Genomic DNA, 20,501 nt, shown 5'->3' with positions numbered 1-20,501 from the left:
CTGAGATGACCTACTAGTGGAGCAGGGCTGGCTGCTCACCTTCTTCTCATCCATGATGTCCCAGTTGGCAACAGCGCCAGACCACAGCTGTGGTATTCGACAGGTTGGCTGCCTCTTAGTGCTGGATTCAGTAAGCCAGTAGCAACTGTATTCTGGTTTCACTGAAACTCACCAGACTTACATTCTCTCTGTTTCTAACGACATCGACAGAATGGCAGCAGGACGCAATGTGTTTTTGAGTTACGAAAGCCTTTCTATTTAACGGGTAGAGTCTGTGAGGTAGCGGTTCCGATTATATGAAGGGATATGCCCCACATTTATCACACCCATCAGCACTCCATGCCTCATTCTGGTAATTTCAATAATGATTCTATGTCACTGAGCCCAGTTCTTTCTGTCTACAGCTGGCGATTTAGCGGCGCTCCGTTGGTGAAGTTACACAATATTACTTCAAAATGCCCTGTTAGGTAGCACAGAAGGGATTGCAATTCTGCCTGTCCTATTACAAGGTCTGTTGCATTGGCAGTACGCCATGCTGACGTAACTATTGGCACGCCAGCCCAGTGCCAACTTACTCTGTTCAGAGCTGGCCTACTAGAACTTTGAGAGAATTTTGAGCCTGACCAATAAAATTATTCTGCTGCGCAACATTCCTTTAATATTGCAAAAAATTCGTCTCCAATTTGGTTCTGCGTATCGTCTGCACTGTACGTACATCTGCTTACGCAGCTGTACATGCTGCAAGACTTTGTTGCTGTAGGAGCCGGCTTTCATAGACTGTTTCATAATTCAATCGTTCTAGAATTTTTGCTTGCTGAGCCCATTTTTATAGAAATATTCCGTTATCCTTAAGTCCTTTTCTTACAAGTTATACAGATTTACAGCCCTTTGCTCAAAAGGCCGTTTAATGTATTGTTCATAAGCAATTTAATGAATTGTGGTCTGTCGTGACCTTACACTTCCATCCTCTTAAACAGTAACAAAAATTAAGCGTTCCCACACTAATTCCCCGTATCTGATGGTATTATATCACGAGAACCAATTTTTAACATGTGTGTTAGCAGTTTAGTCAACATGATCTTCTTATGGTGTTCACCTTGCAACATTGCCTCACCTGCAGCTTTTCCCCGAATTAAAACGAAGCCCAAATGTTTTCTATGGTATACTGGAGGAGACAGGTTTTGGAGCGAGGATTGTCGAGATAATTTAGCCCAAGAATTGTTGAAGTTTCACTTACGTATGACAGCACTTCCATACACAACTAAAAGTACGTAATTTCAATACTAAATCTGCGCAACGCTGTGCAGAATGACTCTACTCTGTTATCACCCACTCCACGCCATTTATAGCGTGGGGGATTCCGTCTCCACCTGCCTACCTGGTCCAGATTGACGAATGACATGTGTGCCCCTCTGTCCATGAAAAGTTTATGTTCTCTGCCTTCTTATGCAGTCTGACAGGCAGAGTCCCGTCTTTGCATCTATTTGTGAAATGTTACGTCCTGCTGGAAAGGATTTACGGTGGTCGAAGCATTCCTGTTGGCATTTAACGGCAACATCTGTTGCCGTCGCTTTCACTTCCTGTTGTTCCCACAGTCCTGTACTCGGTGTCCAATTTTGCCATACTTATAGCATTGAGGATGGTGACACTGCTTCCATACATGACATTTATATCTGTAGCAGTAACTATATCCCCACGATTTTCCTTTCCTACTCTACCTGACATCTCTGTGGGGATACCATGTAGACAAACGTCCAGAGCCGTATTTTCCGCTCCTCGCAGCAAGACCTTCAGCTTACACATTTTGTGTCAGTTGGTATGTCTGCTCATTGATCCCCCAGATCCTGCCTACAAGGGTTTCTGCTGACTCATTATGTTTCTGTGCCAGGTACTCAGTTTTTCCGAGAAAAATCTTGTGCTGTTCTGTTGGTGATAATGTTGGGACTTGGCAAGACAGCCAAGCCACTAAGAGAGGAAGCCGAAAGGCACGCGTTTAAGCTCACGCAGGCTGGCGTGAGGTCTGGAACAGGTAAAGTAATTATACTAGCAAAAGAAGGTACGTAGCTTCTGAAATACTTAACTTTAATCCATAATTGGTGACCATCGTTCTGACGGTCCATGCATCACAAGATAAATAGCAAATGATAATGGCGCCTTGCTAGGTCGTAGCAAATGACGTAGCTGAAGGCTATGCTAACTATCGTCTCGGCAAATGAGAGCGTAATTTGTCAGTGAACCATCGCTAGCAAAGTCGGCTGTACAACTGGGGCGAGTGCTGGGAAGTCTCTCTAGACCTGCCGTGTGACGGCACTCGGTCTGCAATCACTGACAGTGGCGACACGCGGGTCCGACGTATACTAACGGACCGCGGCCGATTTAAAGGCTACCACCTAGCAAGTGTGGTGTCTGGCGGTGACACCACAGATAATGTTGTCGTTTTCCATCAGGAAACTGCTACAATATGTCTGGCTTATCGAGAATTTCATGCTACATTACTTATCTCTTCGTTTCGCCTGTCAGTCGTAAATTAGCCACGAAGAGAATAATATCGTATGAATAACCACTCATTGCAACGTTTCCAACCCACACCGTTACACCCTCTGCCAGATTTGGTATTCACACTACTGTCTTGGCGTCCACAGACCCTCATGGCATTTGTGAACTACAGGCTGTAAACCTTCTATCTGCGTACATAACTGCTTCCTTTCCTGTCCTTGCTGGGAATTTAACTCTGATACAACTTCTGCCTGCTCCGCCAAAGGGGCAAAAATCTCACCCACAGTAGAAGAACTTGTGTTTGGCAACTTGTGTAATTTACATCAGATGCTTACAACAAAATTAAAAATTGAAAAACTGTACCTCCGACACATACACAACAATTACGCAGGAATCCTTCAACGTATCATCACCTAAAGAGTTTCAGAACAATTTCATGCCACCTGCTCGAATCGCCTACACTTAAATGGCACACCCCTGATACATGGTGGCTCATGCCCATAAACGTTACAAACCTCAAGGCGAGCTGGTGTTTCCCTAACATTGACTTAAAACAGTGGCAGGTCCGCTAGCTCTTGTGGCTTAACAAATGACACCTTAAAGGTGCTACTGATAAGACCCAAAACAAATACACAATTACACTCCAAAGGTCTCCAATGAAGAAATTTCACTCATAGCAACACATTTCGCTGGTAGCGTTAGTCAGCGCTGCATACGCAGCTTCACTGCCACTGAACCCCTGAGACAGCACATCCTGACAACAGCTATAGCTACCCAGGACTAGGATCGTGTCATGATCAGGGAGTCGAGTAAAGAAAGAGTCAAACTGAGTGATACAGCGCAAGCCAAGAGGTTTCATTCATCCAGAAATATCTGTAATGTCATTTATCGGTAGAGCTGAGATTACGATGGTGAAACTGTATGGGAGTATTAATGAATGAAAAGATATGAATGAAGTTCTCTGAAACTGTAGACACTGCGATAATGCACAGCTCAGTAGGCAGTTCAGTAGAAGAGGAATGGACATCTCTAAAAAGGGCAATTGCAGAAGTTGAAAGGAAAATCATAGATACAAGGAAGGTAACAGCGAAGAAACCATCGGTAACAGAAGAAATACTTCAGTTGATCTACGAAAGAAGGAAGTACAATTCGGTTCAGGAGGATTCTGGAATATTGAAATATGACTCATCTCGGAATAAAATAAATAGCAAATGCAGGGAAGTTAAGGCGAAATGGCTACATGAAAAATATGAAGAAATTGTAAAAGAAATGATCATTGGAAGGACTGATTCAGCATACAGAGGACCCGGTTCATTCCATGTAAACACAGCCCACACCGTTATGGAGCCACCAACAGCTTGCACATTGCCTTGTTGACAACTTGGATCTATGTCTTCGTGGGGTCTGCACCATACTGGGTCACTGCCATATTCTCCTGCCAACTAATTCAAGACCAATCTGGGCAGGTCACTTTTTTCCAGTCGTGTAGGGTTCAAATGATATGGTCACAAACCCAGGAGCGGCGCTGCAGGCGATGTCGTGCATTTAGCAAAGGTACTAGCGTCGGTCGTCTGCTGTCATCGCCCATTAACGCCTAATTTCGCCGCACTGTCACAACCGATACGTTCGTCGTACTTCACACGTTGACATCTGTGGTTATTCCACGCTGTGTCGCTTGTCTATTAGCACTGAAAACTCTACGCAAACGCCGCTGCTCTTGGTCGTTAACTGAATGCCGCTGGCCAACTCCTGGTCAGTGCTGCGAGGTAATGCCTCAGATTTGGTATTCTCGGCACACTCTTGGCCCTGTGGATCTCGGAATACTGAGTCCCCTAATGATTTCCGAAATCGAATGTGCCAGGCGTCTAGCTCCATCTACAATTCCGCGTTCAGAGTCCGTTAATTATCATCGTGGGGAGACAATCAGTCGGAAACCTTTTGACATGAATTACCTGAGTACAAATGATTGCTCCGCAAATCCCCTTCCGTTTTACATCGGGTGTCTGCGATGCTACAACCATCTAAATATGTGCGTCTCGCTATCCGATAACTTTTGTCACCACTGAATATAGAACCCAACAACTCTACCTCAGGTGTAATAAATGCAACAACAATGAAACAAAAGAAGCAAGGGAAAAAGTCATGAGTTTGTGCCTGTGATCGTGGAATGTAATACGAAAAATGGAAACGTAGGTCAACAACATAGACTTCAAAGATCTATTTTTGTGACAAGATAAAGAAAGTTAAAGCAGTTACGGAGTGAAGTGGCATTGCACTGTACATTGGCAATAAAACTGGAAGAAGATTGAAACAACGCATAATGAAAATGTGCAGTGCAGAAATTTTTTTAAAAGTATCTTTGATGAAAGGAAGTAGATGCAGACTGGCTACTCATCATTTGGATTTGCAGCTCCCTGTGTTTACCGTGTTTGCAGTTAAAATAATTAGGTGTAAGGTCCGCCAGTTAGAACACTGTTTTCTTCAACTTCCCAAACATGTTTCGGGACCTCTGTGCCATCATCAGTGGGTTGCTGTTTTATTTAACCTATAATGTGAACATTTTTACTAGATGATTATGAAATAGCGGGATATTTAGTTCAAACAACAATTCTTTCCTTTTTTTTTAATACCTTTACACTCGGTTTGCATGGTTTTTCAGGACCACTTGTGTGTTATTTACTGCAGGTAGCTTGTCATCTGTAACCAAACGATGTTGATGAGAGATTTTGTTGGGAGTTAGCCTACCATTTTATGCTCTAAACGTAATTTAGACCGTCGCGATATTTCGCACCAATACTCATTTTTACTTAGGTTTCTGTGTGGCAAGTCTTTTTATTCTCAGCATCATGGTGAATTGTTGTGAAGCACACGTAAATACAGTACATAGTTCCACAAATAAGGTCGTATAAGCACTTTGCACTTCACCAAAACACACTGAAATTGTGGTTGTTGTGTGTCCCAGCCCAGTCAGTGTTCATTTGTTCAGCAGTGAGTTTGGCGCCAAATTTGAATTTCGTTTACATTTTATCTTTGTGTGTGTGTGTGTGTGTGTGTGTGTGTGTGTGTGTGTGTGTGTGTGTGTGTTGTGCGTTTCTTAGCTGTTTGTGTCGTCTTTTACGTGGCGTTCCTTCTGTGGGTAAAATGGTGAGTCTTTGCAGAGTGTAGTGTAGCCATTTATTATGTGTGTGTGTGTGTGTGTGTGTGTGTGTGTGTGTGTGTGTGTGTGTGTGTGTGTGTGTAGACTTTTTATCTCTTTGTGTTGTCTTCTTTCTAAAGCTTCTTTAATGTGTTAAATAGTGTGCCCTTGCAGTGTAGTGTTTTCATTTATGATCTGTTTTACTTCTGCTTTTGCCTTCAGTATGTGGAAGTTTTCCTCAATGGTCAGTTCGCTGTATAGGCTACGGCTGGGTTTTCTTAAGTTTGTTTATATTGTAGTTGGATGGTGATTGTGGACTATTAGGTACCCAGAAAATGTGCTATGGAAACTGTTGCTTCTTAAAGCTCTGATGTGTTCTGAATATCTGGTTTTGAAGTTTCTGCATGTCTGTCATAGGTACACTGACTGGCAAGTGTTGCATGTGAGTTCATATATTCCTGATCTATTAAATTTATCCGTGGGTGTTTCTTGTGTTCTGATCTTTTTCTGTGTTGTGTTCTCTGTCCTGTATCCTATTTGGACTCCCTGCTTCTTTAATATGTTGCCTATGCTGTGAGCAATGTTGTTATTGCAGGTGAAATGTGCCATTTCGTATTGTGTGTGTGTTGTTGCTCTGTTGTGTCTTGTGTAAGATAATTGTTTGTGTTTTTTGTTGTTCTGTGTTGGGTAAGGACTTGCGTGTTTGTCGTATGTCCATTTTTGTACTGTGCGTATTTTTTATGTAATTTGACTACCATATGGGTGTCATAACCAATTTCTACTGTTGTTTGTTTTATTGTGTTTAGTTCTCTTTGTTCATGGGTGTTCTGTTTAGCCTATGTATCATGAATCGGACACCTGCTTATGGATGTGTCAGTGGGTGGTTCGATAGGTTATAGATGGTGGTGCTTGTGGTTGTCAGTTTCCTGAATATTGTGAAGTTGTGTGTGTTGTTTGTTTTATGTACAGTGAGATCTAGAAAATATAGTGTGTTGTTAGTTTCTGCTTCTAATCTGAAGTTAATTTTTGGGTATAATTTGTTTATTTCATTGTGTAGCTGTTCTATGTATATATGTGGTTCATCTATCAGGCATATTATATAGTGTTTTTGTGTTATTGTGTGTCTGAAGTTCATGTTCTCCAGGTTGTTCATAAATATGTTAGCTAGGAGCTCACTAATTGGTGATCCCATTGGCAGTCTTTCTTGTTCAGAATAAAATTCCTTGTTGAAATCAAAATAATTTTGTGTTGTTACAGTCTCGAGTTTGGTTGTTATTTCATTCATGTGTGTGTCCAGGGTGTTTCCTTGTGGTTTTAATCTTTGTGTGATGATGTCTATAGCTTCATTTGTTGGAATAAAAGTGTACATTGATTTGACGTCAAATGATATGAGGGTTTCTGTGTCTGGTATGTGTGTGCTCTTGATTCTGTCGATTAATTCCTTTGAGTTTCTCAGGTTCCTGTTGTTATCAAAAGTGTAGAATTTTTTTTAGTAATGTGTGTGTCTGTTGGGCTAGGTGGTAGGACGGAGCATTGCAGAAGCTGATGACTGGTCTTTTTAGGATATTATCCTTGTGAACCTTTGATAGGGAATTTAGGGTGGGTGCTTTTGAATTTTTCTGTATCACCCTTTTTACACGGCCGTTTCAGGATGTATTTCTGATGTTTTCCTGTGTCTGTTCAATGTTTTTTTGGTACCTTGCTTTTGGGTCACTGGTCAGTTTTGTGATTTTGTTGTCTTTGAGAAAGTGTAGTGTTTTTCTTCTATACTTTTCATCCATAATTACAGTAATATATCCTTGGTCTGCTCTTGTTACTATGGAATGGTTCTGTTTTAATTTTTGTTTTAGCCTGTTGGTTGTGATTTTCTCTGATATTCTATTATTAGAAATAATTGTGGATTTTTGTGTCTGATTACCTGTGTTATTTTTGCAGCTACTAATTCTCTTCTCAAGTTTGCTTTAAAATTTGGTGTGTTCAGTTTTTCTTGTTCCTTTATAATGTGTTCCGATTCTGTTATGAGGTTTTCTATTGCTTTGTGTAATACTTTTGTGTTAATGTTGTGTTTGGGTCCTTTTTCTAGCAGAGTCTTTTCTTGTTTGGTAAGATTTATGTCAGTTAGGTTAATGATTCTGTCATTGAATTTATATTATTGGTTGTGAATGTTTTCAGTGAGTGTGTTTGTGAGTTAATTATTCTGTTGAGTTTTCTGTTTCGTTTCTCCTGTTTTTCTTTCATTACTTTCTATATGTATGCTTTTTCTCTCTGTGTTATTTCCCGAAAGTGAGCTGTGATTGTAAATTTGTTAGCAAGTTCTAAATGTGCTTGGTAAATTTCAGTGTTGAGTGACTGCTTTTTAGCATATAATTCCCTGATTTCTTGCTTTAGCCTCATAATTTCCACTTTCTTTTTCACTTTCTTTGGTGAAGATAACATGCTATTCATAGTGTTTTTGATATAGTCTGGAATTACACTATGAGCTAGGCAACTTTTATTAAACTGTATGTTGATGGTTGTCTTCTGAACAAAAATAAGAAGAAACTATCCTCAAAAAGTAAGGTGGAAAAGTATTTAAAAGCGTATGTTTACTTTGTGGCACTGCACAGCTGTGGGACTTTGACTCTGGATACTGAGAAAAAGACAGGACTACATCGTTTTAAGTTATAATGGAACACACGAGAGTCAAACGGACAAATAACGAAGTCCTCAACAGCGTGGGAAGTAAGAGGATTTTATGGAACATAGCATCGAGACACGAGCTGCTCGTAAAAACAGTGATAGAAGGGATCGTCAACAGAAAAAGAAGTGTAGCATGGCTGCCACATCTACACAGAAATGAAGGAGTATGAGAAAGATGTGAAGACTGGAAATTTGCTGATACAGATACCGTTGTCAACAAAACTTCTGACAATCAATAATCAGATTGAGCACCAAAGGAAGCATCTAAAATGGAACACTTCATCATATTACTTCGCCCGTCATTTAGTCTTTTGTTATGACAGGCAAAGGCTTTCATGATAATTATTTTATTTCAACGCCATCGCAAATGGGAAAGTGCCGCCTAAGATTACGATCTAAGACACAGAATTCATACGTTACACTGGAAAGTGATGTTGTGGTTTTTGTGGTCTTCAGTCCGAGGATTGGTTTCATACAGCTCTCCATGCTACTCTGTCTTGTGGAAGCCTCTTTATCTCCGAATAACTGCGAAAACTTACATTATTCTTAATCTGCTTACTGTATTCATCTCTTGGTCTCGCTCTACGGTTTTTACCCCCACACTTCCTTATAATACTAAACTGGTAATACCTGGATGTCTCACAATGTGTCCATCAACAATTCTTCTAGTCATATTGTTCACAAAATACCTTCTCTTCGCGATTCTACTCAGTACCACCTCATTAGTTATGTCCTACCTGTCTAATGTTCAGAATTCTTCTGTAGCACCAAATTTCAAAAGTTTCTATTCTCTTCTGGTCTAAACTTTTTATCGTCCATGTTTCACCTCCTTACATGCCTACACTCCATACAAAATACTTCCTGTCACTCAAATGAATATACAGAGTCAACAAATTTCTTTTTTTCAGAAACGCTTTCCTTGCCATTGTCTGTTTTACATCCTCTCTGCTTCGGCCATCGTCAGTTACTTTGCTGCCCAAATAGAGAAACGTATCTGCTACTTCCAGAGTCTCGTTTCCTAATATAACTCCCTCAGCATTAGAGACTACATTCCATTACCCTTGCAGCTGACGTACCAGGCACCCACACTCAGTGCTCCTCCCTTTCTCGCCTAACCGCTGTACTCAGGTCTGCTGTCATCTGACCGCAATGATAATGTATCGTTCTTCATGATGTCACGTATAATATAACATGGTGCACACTTTTGTCCATCTTGCATCCCCAAATTTCTCTAATTTACAAGGCATTACTACCTATCTTATCATACCCCTTTCTCCGTTAAGATACATTACAAGAGTTACAAACACTAAACTAGTAAAAGACTTTACAAAACTTCTTCATTTAAACTATCTATAAGATTCTCCTTATTATACTCGCCATAGCTTCACATCTTATTTAACAGACAGCACCTGTTTCCATTCTATATGTACATTTTCATTTCCCCTTTTTTTCGCTATTAGTATAAAGGTCATGGTTTCCTCACCTTCATCAGGATGAAGGTTAGTGTGTTAGTACGTGTCCATTTTCTTTTGTTCTAACTATAGGTACGTCATATCATAAAAACTGCGCACCTTGACTCCGACTGCAGCGTCTTTTTCTGTGCAAACTTTTCTTTTCGGCATAAGCTGTAACAGAACTTCAAAATACGATACATCCCCTTTTTTGTTTCCTTTTCAAAACTTTCTCCACTGTCAAATTCCATTGTTTTAGAACTTTGTACTTTTCTTAGTTGTAGTTGTCCCTACCTCCTTCTTCTAAAAGGTAAACTTTTATGCTACTTTCTCCCCCTCTCTTACTCTCCCTTATTGAAATCCCACCTGTGTTAAACTCACATCCATTTGTCTACATCCTTGGAAGAAATAATAAATTTCTAACTTTCCTTTAATAATTCAATTCTCTCTCTTAATTCTTATCTCCTAATAATCTTTTATATCTATTTCCCTCACTTCTCAGTTTAATATCAACTTGTGGTACCTACCACCAAATCTAAATGCTTCTCATTTTCTCCCAAAATATCTCCTAAACTAAATGTTCACCGTCCGCGACTGAACAAACTAAACATAAATGTTTTATTCTTACTTAACTCTTTGCCCATAGTTTCTTGGCTTCCTTTTTGTCCACAAAATTCAACTTTTTTCTACTTTACACTACGTTTTAAGAGAGAATCTACTACTATTTCATCGAACTATCCACATGCTCAACTAAATGTTCACCGTCCACGACGGAACAAACTAAACATAAATGTTTCTTCCTTACCTAACTCTTTGCCCATAGTTTCTTGGCTTCTTTTTATCCACAAAAATCAACTTCTTGCTACTTCACACTACGTTTTAAGGTATAATCTACAACTATTTCATCAAACTATCCACATGGTAATCTCTATCGTTTTCCTTTCTTTTTGTTCCTTCCACATAACACATTTCGTTTCCAGAAGAGTTACTTTAGTTCTTACTTTATTGTTCTTACTTCACAAGTATCCTTTTGATATACTGAGAAAGATAACCAATTTATTTTAATGAGATAAGTGCAAATTAAAAACTTTTATTTGCATGCATTTTTTTAGCTTCCCTAGTCTTTGACGTGTATATGTTGCTCTCATTGGAATCTGGATATTTGATACATCTCATTTTTCTTGTGGAGCAAATATTTACTGTTTTACCATTTATATGCTTTCAAGTGACTCACATGGTGCAAGCCCAATGATTAACCAATTCGACTGCATTATCATGAACCACTTTACTTACTTCCATTGGACCTTTATTTACCGAAAAGAATTTATGGCTTTGACGACTTTTCTTGGTCGAGAGCTGGTGGATTTTCAAGACTACCTTTTGTCCTAGTGAAATTACTCGTGATGTTGCCGTTTTGTCCGACCGGTTCTCTCTATTTAACGGCGCAGCCTTCAAATTGCTCTGTGCTACTTTTACTAGATGTTGATGTTGTACTCTGGGTACTGGTGGAAATTTAATTGTTTCCCAGATAATTCCCTGTCATACATATATATATCATCTGACTTTGGTATCAATATTGGTGCTGTCAATGGTGCATTATCCTCTTGGGTTTCGTATAAATCGGACGATTCCCAGTCAATTGTTTCCCAGCATGCTGGTATTTGTATCTGATCATTCCCTAAACCTACTTCAGCATCTTGTTGATCAAAGGTAAGTCTATTTACATATTCATTTGGCGATTGAGTCTTTTGAGACTGGTCTTCGTACCGCTCATCTCATCAGTTCTGTTTTTACCAGGGTCTGGTGGCCTCAACTCGACTTCTTGAACCGGTTCATCTCGCGTGTGTTGTCCTGCTAAAGTCTAATTCTCCCAATCTTTCTGCGGTCTAGGCATTCTAGTTGCACCCGAATAGTTTGTGTTTTGTGATGGAAAACCTCTAAATCTTCCTGCTTCCTTTGCATGGTGATCATACCGCGAATTATAGTCAGCACAATAATTTCTGGAACCAAATCCATTATTATAATTCCGCGGCTCACCAATAACACAGTTATTGTTTGACCTCTGTGAGTTACCAAATCCATAGGTATTATTATCCCATGGGTGATTACTGCTCTTCCCAAAACGATTACCTTTCCCAACATTACTATTGGCATTGTAAGCTTTATTAAAGGCCAGTCGGTTGCTATTATTACCCCTACCATTGATTTCTCTCACTGCACTCGTTGCTTCTTCGCGTCATCTTCACTGTAGATGAATTCAAGTTTTCTTAACATCCCTTTAAATGCCTGTATATTAACCCCCATTCTGATAACGCAAGGGTTACTTCATTGTGCACATACCTATCAGTTCCCCAAAACTGTACAGACTGTCTAAACACAGATCCTTTTTCGTGATTTCGTCAGAAAGTCTAACTGGCTTCTTTTGTCCCAAATTTTCAAATAACTTCTGTTGTAACAATTCAAATTTTATCGTATTTTGGGCTTCCGTGAACCAGTACCGCTCCAAGAATGCAGCCTTAAACTGTTCATACGACTTACAGTTTGCAGCGACTCTTTTGCATCGCTTCCGTTATTGCGCCTTCCATATGACTACAAATGAAATCAAGTTTATGGCTAAGTGGCCAATGTTCTTGTAAACCGATTTGGAATTGATGTATAAACGTTCGGGGGTGTAAGCCGTTCCCGTTTTCGTTGTAATGTCGGAATTTTCTGACTGTCAAAAGAAGATCATTGTCAAATTTTTCTATTGCAACTTATGGCGTTTGTGTTTTCTCACCATTTTCCATTCCCCTCAATTGCGTCATGTTTCTATTTATTCGTACTACCACATTTGGTTCCTGAGACAACATATTTGAGTCCCATCTGGCGTCGTATCTACGCAATTATCTGAACCATGCCGTTCCTCAGGTATCGGACTATAAGATACGTTTAAATTTCCCGTTACTGGATCAGTGTTTTTTCTTTGCACTTGCTTCATATTCTCCTGCGGTATATGGTCTGTTGTAATGTAACTCCTAAATTGAGAATTTGGTACGTGCGGCGCAGTAACCTGCTCTGTTATCGCGTCATTCGTGTAGGTTCGGAGGGTCGGCTACGGCTCTGTAGGTATGCGCGCAGTTACCGCTTCTCGCACCATTGTCTGCTGTGAACGCACATTACCTGCTTCGCCCACCTACCATTCGTTTCTCTTTCGGATCTGAAAAGACTGACGTAACATCTTGCCAACGTCTTGTGGACATACTAGTGGTATCTCATGACATTTTTGTGTTTCCGCTACTGACAGGGAAGACTGAATAACAAACTTGGTTCCCTCTGGATTTTTTTCCACCACTATGTCAGATGAGACTACCGATTCCGTCGCCTCACTACTGCTTTCTGTCGGTTCTCGATACACTGCTTCAATTCTGTACGAAACTGTTCATACTGCTGGTTATTTTTCGACACCATGTACAGAATCCGTGTATCGAATCTTTTTAACGGTGCTCGCGTGAGAAGCTTTTCTGACATTGAGCTCTTTCACGATTTTTTGCGCCTTACGAGATGCCCTAAGTGCTAGATTATCAACTCTTCGGTTGCTATTAGACACTGCATCCTGCACCTGGTCAATGTCAGTACGCATCTCTTTCTGATCGGCCATAAGCGATTGAATTAGTTCGCGTGAGTCTCTCGCCTCTTCCCGAGTCTCAGTAAAGTGTTCGTTAACTTCGGTTCGCAACTTTTGCTGATCTTTGAGGACCTTTTCGAACCCAGAAATGGTTTCAAGTCTGAGACCATTCAAAGCCACATTGGTTTTGTGTTTTAAATTCGCCGTTTCGGTTTTAAAAGCCACCAACACTGCAGCTGTTTCCGTTTTTATGTCTTCTAACCCTGCATTTGCTTGCTTGACAACAATAGTGAGTTGCTTCAGCAATGTGACTGCACTATCAGACTCTCCGCCATCGTCATCTGTCACCATTTGGTGTAAACTTTGCCGTTCACGTCTTTCATGTGACATCTCACCGACTTCTGCGCAGAGTGCTGACGCACTTACACTGATCCTTTCCGTAGTAAACTGTCCTGTTTGATGAATAATTAGAGCATTAGGTTCAACGTACTGGAGTAGCACGTCCTCTGATTCTGCTTCTGAAACACAAAATCTGCCATATACTCGGTTTTGTGCGGTCTCATCCTGAAATACCGATTGCGAACTGCCAGCATTCCCTTTGCATTGTCACTTCGTTCGGTTTCGTGACTTGCATTCGATACATTTTGTTGTACATCATTTTCTGTTCTATAAAGATCTTCAATTTGCCCTATATACGATTATCTAAGTCCGTCCGCCGTCTCAGACCGTCTAACTAACCCCTGTCTTTCACGATTTGCGGGAGCCTGAGCTCTAGTCAGCATGAAGTTATACTACCAGACACGTCTCCAAAATAGCATAGAAAGTCTCTTACGACATTAACACATCATTAGCAACGCACTTCACAGTTGGTGGGTATACAAACGAACTCAACGACGCCTTGAATAACTTCGCGCCTGTCAGGAACGTCATGCACAAGCTACTTTTAACCAAAACACCAGAATTTTTCTTTGCTCGATAACACAACCTTTTCTACCCTGTAAATCACACATTTGCAGTACTATGACTACTATGCAGACACATACATTGAGTAACACTGTCACTTTCTGTTTTCCAAAAAAAAAAATTTCTGAATACCGAATTTTAATTACACTTTCTAATTTCCCTAATAGCCATCCTGTCAGACCAACCGCCATCCTGGCAGGGTCGCCATTATCTGACACTCCACTCGTTTTCGCGTTTGAAAGACTTCAGCAAAAACTTTTTTGGTTTAGGAGTGGACCTTTATTCTATGACAGAGCACAACAGTGTTTAGCTGTAAAGTTGGCTTATTGCTATATTGTTGTTAAAGAAGAACACGAGTTTACATAGATTGTTACGTGACAATTTCAGGACAATTGTCAAGATAACACACTAATATCAAATCGAAATAGAAGGCTCTATACAAGATTTTCTTACTTCTAGGTAGTGAAGTTGCCCAGTATTATGACTAATCACCCGATTCTGCTATTATTTAGGATGACAGTCAGGTCTTTGGAGGATAGTTAGTTTTCGTGACAAGATGAGCAAAAGATTACTCAAGGTTGCTCGAATTCACAGTGGATGCAAGCTTGTGAACCAACAAGTTTACACCTCTGCCAGCGGCACTTACCTTTAGATGCGATGTGCTGTCGGCTGCATAGCTGCTCTCGCCCTCTGAAAATCCAATAGAAAGCTAATCAAAATCTTTACTGATTTTATCAGTTGAAGCTGTCCTATGTTTCTCGTTAGGCGAAAAAACATGCACACATCCCTGGTATGGAAAATATGGCGATATACACGCGCATAGATGATGCAGTGTGTATACTTCAATGCCCCTCAGTTCTTGCAAGAACAATTAACTACTTGGCTGTTTCGTTTCTCCACTATCGGGTCTCAACGACTCTTCAGCTAATTTCTAGGTGAATGTCAGCCAAAGTGAACGCAGTGTTCACAAAAAAATTCCTCTTTCGGTATCGCACAGGGCGTTATGCACCCTGTTCTACACTTTATGCTGGTTCACAGGAGAGTCCCTGAAGTTTTCAGTCTTGTGCCTTTCATAGCAAACTGTCTCCCCACCTGTGTCCTTTTGTGCTTCATGTCACGGCTTTTTCAGACCGATGGGAGCGTTCCTTTCACCTTGTGGAAACCATGTCTGTGTGCGCGCTCCTGACAGCTAAAAGCTACACCCATACCTCATGAGTATACTACTGGCATTTCACGTGATCAACTGCATTGCTGGTCTGTTTGTATCCATCTCGAAATTCTAAAGAATTTCTGTCACAAGCAGCCCTGCGTCGCTACCTGCACCCCTTGACGTACCACCAGGAGCGTTTGTTGTCCTTCTCGCTGCAGGTCACCAATCCCTTTTAGAAGCGTTCCATTGTACTCAGGCCCTGATGGTGCAACTTCCGTCTTCCCCCAAACAAAAACGTTTCTTCCAGCACTTTTTTTCACCCTTTGCTCATTGACTTGCAGGATTTGGGTTTGGCGTGTTAATACTGTCTAATCGATTGTCACACCTTTGCATTACATACTGTACATTTTGATAGGCAAATCTTCTCATTATCGCTGAAGTATGTCAGGTGACATATCCTTCTACCTGTTAAACCGTTTAAAATCTCATGTATGGTGTGAAATTGCTATTCATTCAAGCTGCCATCTTATACACTTCCTGGTACAAGCAAGCAAGTTTGTTTTTAGGTTACATGTTTCTTGACAACTCAGACATGCAGAAAAGCACCGGAGGCAGTCTGCTGTGGAACCAGCATCCAAAGTTGAGCGGCCATCATTAAAATAACGTGGGAGTTCCCATTCTACATGCTAGCCACTGCCGAAAAAGTTTTTGACCGAGTAGATCCCAATTTTGTCACCCTGCGTGAGGACTGGAAGGCTTAGTTATACAGTGTCCGCCGTTTAATGGATGAGATTACAAACTGGCCGCAACATTGACAAATGAAGAGGGAGATTCAGTGCTCTGAAGGACAGAATGGGAGAAATGAACAAAAACTGCCGACCATGGACAACTGAGAGGGTAGACAGTCAGTGGGAGAGTGAGGCGAGTTAGTGACGGATCATATGGGCAGCGGATGTTCGTTTGGTGAGAACAGGACACAGAGTTATCTTAGAAGATGTGATTTGCAGTCTCATTCACAAATGGCGTTATTGCTCTGAATTGTGGAGGCATATCAGTCTATTGCAGACAATTGTGGAGGCCAATAACAAAGAGCGGACCATGGAGACCCGTTCTGCCTGGTGGGACTGAAGCGGCTGTCAACCAGCAGAAGAAGGGCGGAATTTAGCAGCTGGCCGCTGTGGCTGAGTGGCTCTAGGCGCTTCAGTCCGGAATTGTGCTGCTACTACGGGCATATGGATATGTGTGATGTCCTTGGGGACTGAGGGGACTGATGACCTCAGATGTTAAATCCCATAGTGGTTAGAACCATTTGACCCATTCGGAATTTAGTTGGCCTGGGTCGTTGCCTTATAGTCACAGGACATGAGAGATGAGTATGAGGTTGCAGTGCCTGTATTGTTGAGAATCACGGTGCAATGCATGCATGTACGAAGGAAAAGGCACTGCGACGGCTACAGCTGTTATGATATACATGAAATGTATTCGCAGTTACGAATATGGACAACCAACAGCTGTATAATGAGATAATGACAGTGAAAATTTTTGCCGGACCGCGACAAGGAACCCGAATTTCCTGCTTATCGGGAGCAGTCGAGGACATCAGAAAGTTTGGGCCTGGCAATGAGGCGTACTCGTATATGCTAAGGGTAAGGCGGTGTACTGAAAAACGCGCCCAGTGAGATTCGCGCCCAGAAAGGGTCGAGGACGGGTCCGCTAATCCCCTTGCCCGGCAGACAAAAGAGTTGAGGGACGCTACCTGGAGGTTTCCGAGCTGGAGTTTTCAGCCGTCAGACAGAGAGAGAATAAAGTTTCTACCACACAGCACTTCAAACTGCAGTTAATACAAGAGATTACATTCTTTTGCTTCACTTGCAGTACCATTCATCAGTCATTATCAATATCATTTTCATTATAACAACTACACTTCTTGAATACTCAGAAATATCAAGTGACTCTATACTTGGCGATTAGTAATGTCACTTAATTTTAACTCTTAATTTATAAAAACTAGCGAGGAATTGGGGTGGTGACTCTTGAATGAGAAGTATACTTGTAATGGGTTGACTCTGAAAAGGGTTCGCTTTTGTTTTGGCGTATTGTAAAACACATATACTTTATTTTAAAAATAATCTGATTTCCATCACACTTTATCCAGGCTTTGGACTGGCTAAAGAGCAAAAGTCATTTAGGCGTATTTAAAATCAGCTTATAAGCATCGTCAATATTTTTTTAATTTTTATTATTTCTTATATAAGTTGCTATTTACATTTGAACACTATTGTATCTATATACATCTTCTGATAAACTCAGTCAGGTTTCTGTAGGTAGGATATGGCTTTCATGCAATCCTTGATCGCACCATCCTCTTCGTATTTTTTTACTATTTTTCTCAACCTTTCATCATGTTTCATGTAGACTGTTTTTTTCCGTTTACCTTCCATACTCAATTCTGCCCTCATTAAGGCGAACGCTGAATTTTCTGCTTCTCTTTTCAAACACCTAATAACGTCATTAATTTTCGGATCTGGTTTAGCAAGCATGTTATTAATTATGTGGTGCCAACCTTCTACAGCGTTGGTTGTTCGGTGGCGCCTTTTGTAGCAACTCCAAAGGTTGATAGGGGTATTTTTATTTTCCAACCATCTATCTACGAAACAGTCAAAAAATTCAGGAAGTTTGGGGATATCCGATGTACGTGAATTTTACTCCAGCCAACCATCACATACATCTTCAGGCCGTAGAAACGCCAGCGCAGCACACATGCGAACATGTTGTCTCACTTCTTCGTTTTCTTTGTATTCACGAGTAAGTCCTAGCTCTTGCATTTTTCTGCAAAGACAATTTTTCATATGGAAATAACATCCAAGCACTTCAGCTGTCGGAAATACAACTTTAATTGCTGAAATCGCAGCTGATTCGAAGTCTATGGTCACATTGGCAGGTTTCCATTCTGGAATTTTTTCCATCAAATTTCGGAAAAGACGGACGTACGTCTCTTTTCTTTTGTTTGGCAGTAGTGCAAAGGCAACTGGATAGATGTTTGTCTCATTATTTGTACTCCCAAAGTCGGCGTAAATGGTGTATACCTGCGAAAACTGTTCGCTACTGCACTTGAACGTACCATTCATAAAAAAGTCTTGTTTACTCCTTAGAGCCTCTCTTCCTGCCCTTCCGTTAAAAACTATTATCCTCTCTCCTAGTTTGTCGTCGCTTAACAGAAAACTGCTGCCATCGTTCATAGTTAGTAAATCTGCCTTTAGGTCAATTTTTTCTGTTGTCGGTGGATCTCTCTCATTTCCCTGTTATTTTGCCCTCTGGTAGTACAAAGCTCTCTTCGTTGTTTGCTGCTCTGGCATTTCAGTGACAAAATCATAGCCTCGATTATGCAGGCAACCCAGCTCCTCTGAATATATTTTTGAAATAGACGTCTCTTCGTCTCTCGCCCTCTTCTTTGCGTGGTTCTAAGTCTTCCTTACTTCCAACCAAGTGACATCTCGATGTCCACAGTGATGCTCGAATGAAAAAAGCACTGTCGAATCCTTCGTTTTCATCATTACTCGGCACTGGTTTGCTCTCTGTCTGGAACAGCGCCACATTACTGTTCCATCTTCTTTAGTTCTCTTCACTATGTAAGAATAACCTTCGTAGTGGCAACATGGCTTACCGTGATTAGTGGTCGAAAATTCCATATCTGAACTACTGTGTCAAAAATACACGAATTGCGCGATGTGAACTCTTCGACAGCCAGAGCGGCACTAAGGCTGTGTTTGTGTATCAGACAGTCGGTGGCTGTGCATGGTACCGGGGGAGGGGGGCAGGTCCCTGTGTCCGAGGAGCAGGTAGTTTAGGGTGATTATGATAGGACGGCCCGGGCCCGGGTAAGCCCGACACAAAGGGAGCATTTATTAGGCGCGAATCTCGCACATTTCTCGTTGGGCGCGAATCTCAATGGGCGCGATTTTCATAGATTCGGGTAAGGCGACCATTCCCCATAATCGGATAATCCGGATTGAGGTCCCGGTCCGGCACAACTTTTCAGTGTCGTCATCCTAGTTATACAGCTGATGGCTGTCCAAATTCGCAACAGCGAATATATTTCATGTACTGGAGATTAATGAGCAAACGACACTCACGATAACATTGTATCAGTGACACATTCCATAAAATAGAGCTATGGAGTGGTGACGTGAAGTGGTTTACCCCCACTTACTTGCTCAATTACTGAATCGTGTCTGCGCCCAGTCAAGTTGCTTCTAAGTTTGTATTGACCTGTTAATGACAACAATTCGTCCTCCCTTTGAGGTACCCCTTATGCAGCTAAAACAGGGTCACAACTGACATCGCACTTACCCAATTTTCCGGAGAGTCAAACATATCCTTATGTAGGCTACTAGTACTATAACCGAGCGAGGTGGCGCAGTGGTTAGCACACTAGACTCGCATTCGGGAGGACGACGGTTCAATCCCGTCTCCGGCCATCCTGATTTAGGTTTTCCGTGATTTCCCTAAATCGTTTCAGGCAAATGCCGGGATGGTTCCTTTGAAAGGGCACGGCCGAGTTCCTTCCCACTCCTTCCCTAACCCGAGCTTGCACTCCGTCTCTAATGACCTCGTTGTCGACGGGACGTTAAACACTAACCACCATCACCACCACCATCACTAGTACTATATGGTCTCAACTCCAAAGGTCATTTTAAACTTATTATAGCTGAATCTACTCTCACCTCGCCAGAACGCGCGACTCCACTCCTCGTACTTGCAGTCCCTACACTCTTGGCAGCAGCGGAAACGGTGCCGCCGATGTACGGTTGTCAACGGAACACAACGAACTGGTCGTCGTGTAACAGAGCGCCTCCATGCAGTCACCGTATCATTCTACTGCGTGGGATTGCTTGCCTTGCAGTCCTGTTAAATATGGTCTCAAATGCACACGCCGTATGACGTCGTTCCCTTGCTGCCTATTGCATAACACAGCGGATTTATGCTGATGTAGTTGATTGTGCGTCAACCAGCTCCTTTCCT

The sequence above is a fragment of the Schistocerca serialis genome, chromosome 6, assembly GCF_023864345.2.
Source record: "Schistocerca serialis cubense isolate TAMUIC-IGC-003099 chromosome 6, iqSchSeri2.2, whole genome shotgun sequence".
Taxonomy (NCBI): domain Eukaryota; kingdom Metazoa; phylum Arthropoda; class Insecta; order Orthoptera; family Acrididae; genus Schistocerca; species Schistocerca serialis.
Note: the sequence above shows the minus strand (reverse complement) of the source record.